At 31.7% G+C, this 3,409-nt stretch overlaps 1 protein-coding gene across 4 annotated transcripts in view; it reads left to right on the forward strand.

The window, feature by feature from the left end:
• Positions 1-3,409, forward strand: part of LOC106466065 (cyclin-dependent kinase 12-like) — a 138,571-nt gene that overhangs the window by 36,014 nt on the left and 99,148 nt on the right. The gene's annotated exons all lie outside the window — the stretch shown is intronic.

The raw sequence follows: 3,409 nt of genomic DNA on the forward strand, positions 1-3,409 counted from the left end.
ATAGATTATATATGAATTGAAAAGGCCGCAATTTATTAGATAAAGTACTACCTTTTTTGACCATTTCACTCTTTTTCTGAAAATGGTGTAGTATGAGAGGTACTGATTTGCACAATCAACATCTTTCATATGGGCATTGTATTGGAGAACACACACAGATTTTTTATTTCTTCTCCAGTTATTATATTTTTCTTTCCTGTGGTAGAAACAGATGAGTCATGGATGGTTGAAACCATTCTCACTTCTCTTTTGTCTTTCCATATGAAAACAAGAACATCACCTTTTATACAGAAAGCTGTTTCACCTTTTTTCATTGTTGAAACTTCAGGCTTGGTGGCAACACTCTATTCACACTTGGTTGTTCCACAGACTCTTGTTTTATGTTCTAGGAACAGGTTTGTAATGGAATTACTGTTGTAATAATTGTCCTGGTATACGTGGTGCCACAATCCAATACTGGGAGCAAGAACTGAAAGAATAGTCTCCTTCCATCTTTTTCCCCTCACCAGTATAAATCTCCATGTTGCAAATATAACCTGTGTCACTCTCACACACCATTCTCACCAGCAAGCCATATTTTACAATTTTTGCAGGGTTGTATATTCGGAATCTTAGATGTCCTTTCCATGGAATCATGTCCTCATTCAATGATGACTGTTGCTTTGGTTTGAAGTCCTTTAGATGACATTTTATGTTTCTATGCAGTTTGATTATGGTAGGTACACATTTCCTGACAAAACATTTCAAACAAGTCATCACTAAACATTAGACTTGCCACGGTAGCAATATTTTCGGGTTTGGATGGAGTTATAGTGATCCCTGGATTTCCTTCAAACATTTCCAAGTTTGTGGAATATCAATTTCTGACCAATTATTATTATCTCAAAAGGAAAACAAATCACTAACAGGAACATTTGTAGAATCATCATCACTTTCTGATTCAGAATATTTGAGAGCACAACAACTTTATGTATCTTTGTAGGTCTAACAATGTCACTGTAGCTAGAGTCACTGTTAGAATGATCTACATCAGAATCTTCACCTTCACTTTGAAGATCTGACAAATTATCATCAAATAGTTCAGTAATTATCTCATCTTCACTCAACACTTTGTTTCTGCAAGAAGCCATTATGAAAATATGGGTATTGTAAACAAAAATCAGAAAAATAATAACCGTCTGGAACAAAATAAAATGCATCCAACTCCTTTCAAATGCAACGTTTTAATAAATAGCACACAAAGACGCTCTGCATGAAACACGAGTAAACTCGTGATCTGTCCACAATGTGTTAAAATGATTAGTTTATCTTTTTTACAAAGTTGAATGTTAACTGCTTAAACAGAAGAAGAACAAAGTTATTTAAATAAATTAATATGCATTATGTGGCAGTGTTAATAGTATTGCATTACCATTGGCAAATATTGGTACACATATATAATCTACCATGAATGTGTAACAATATGAAATTAGATTCAGTAAGAATTAAAAAAACTAAAAAAAGGAAATAAAATTAACATTCTTTGTTGTTGTTAGAATAAGTTTTTGTTATATAATTAGTAAAGGAAGGATATATTGAAAAGATAATTAAGGGGTGGAAATATATTTTTTTAAAGTCACTTGCTAGAAGACAAGTGTGGTCTTAATATTTACTCACGCTGCACCTTTTTCATCTTGTCCCAATCTTAAATTGAATTTTTATAAAACTCAGTTGTTAGAAACTTTGAAACCACTGCACGATATAATTAACTTTAATTTTAGACACTGAGGCAATTGTAGATTATGCGTAATAGTGAAGCTTTCCTAAACTAATATATTGTTATAGTGTTACTTTTTACAATACAGTTTTACTAGTGCAGCTTAAAATTCCTCTTTCATATAAACCTGAGGCTAAGTTTTTGTCTCGGGGCTTTATTTCTTGCTGTCATCCAGGTCATGGTAATTGCTTTCACTGTATTGAAATCATTCAATTCAGGTCCTTCAGTCATAATGATGAGCTGTAATTACAAAGATTGTTGAGACATAATGGCTGTAACCCTTGTTTTCAAAATTTTAATTTATGCAAAGACATTTTCACATTTAGCAGTTTTATAGCTAACACACAACATAATCTCCAGTTTCAGAATGTTTTATGGTTGTGTTGAAGAGATTTTCATGACAGTGCAGTATACTTCAGTGATTGGTAACATTTACTATCGATATATAAAGCCTTTCAAACATTCATATGCATTAGTCATGACTTGTTTTTTCTCACAATTGAAAAGTTCATCAAAATGTTTTGTAATAAGTGCATTTCATTCACTCATTTACCCCCATATTCATGGGCAGGACTTAAAATTAAATGCATTTGTAAAATATTTCAGGGGACTCTTGTTAAAAACACCAAACCTGGAATTAAGAGAAGAAATTCAATTATTAGAATGATGAATTGAAGTTACATTTTTATGTGTTTGAAGAGAGACGTACTGTTTTTCTATTGTTTTTTCTTCTTCCAAACACTTTTCAATTAACTCTCATCTCTCAGCCGATTGACTTGAAACTTGGTAGAGTCATACCTTGGTCCAATATGTTTGGACCCTTTTTCATTTTTTGAATTAGACTGTATATTTTGGGCTCCTGGATGATCATATTCACAGCAATCAAGATGAAAATTAGCACAAATATAAAATTTTTATGCGACCAACATACTGATGTACAAAAAAGTTGGATTTGCCCATTTTGTGTCTTTTAGGAGGATCAGAGCTCACGTAAAAACATGATTTTGGGGTTTTTGATCAATTACTCAGCTATATTTTGACCAATTTACATGGGATTTGGTAAAAAAGGTACTATTCTACAGGTCCCACACATTGACAAACAAAACTGGTGGACTTGTCCATTTTCATTAATTGTAGGGGAATCAATATGCTACTAAAAGCATAATTTTAGGGTTTTTTGACAATTGCTCTGCTGTATTTATAAGGGATTTGATAAAAAGATACTTATTTACAGGTCCCAAACAGATAGACAATTTTGACATGTTATCGTGTTAATATTGTTCTTTTCACACAAGATTTCAAATGATAAGGTAAGTCTTTAGTGAGCTTGAAATCTCATTTTTTAGATCAAAATACAGCTTAGTTACTACGCTTGATAAATTATAGTGGAATTCTGTGGTACTGATATAGTAATTTATGATTTTGTTTGGTTATTTAAAATGTATATATAAAACCTAAAAAAATTTTTCTTTTCATATCCTCCATGTGGGAAATTTCATAAGGCTTAGCAACCTACGACAAGCACCGTATGAGAACTAAGGTCGTAACTAGAAGAGATAATTGTTTGCTTTACTTCTTTATTTACTGTTTTATGCTTTAAGAATAATAAGTTTAAGAACGTATTTGTAAATTAGTAATAATGTATATACATAA

This window comes from Limulus polyphemus, unplaced genomic scaffold (assembly GCF_000517525.1).
Source record: "Limulus polyphemus unplaced genomic scaffold, Limulus_polyphemus-2.1.2 Scaffold2140, whole genome shotgun sequence".
Lineage (NCBI taxonomy): Eukaryota > Metazoa > Arthropoda > Merostomata > Xiphosura > Limulidae > Limulus > Limulus polyphemus.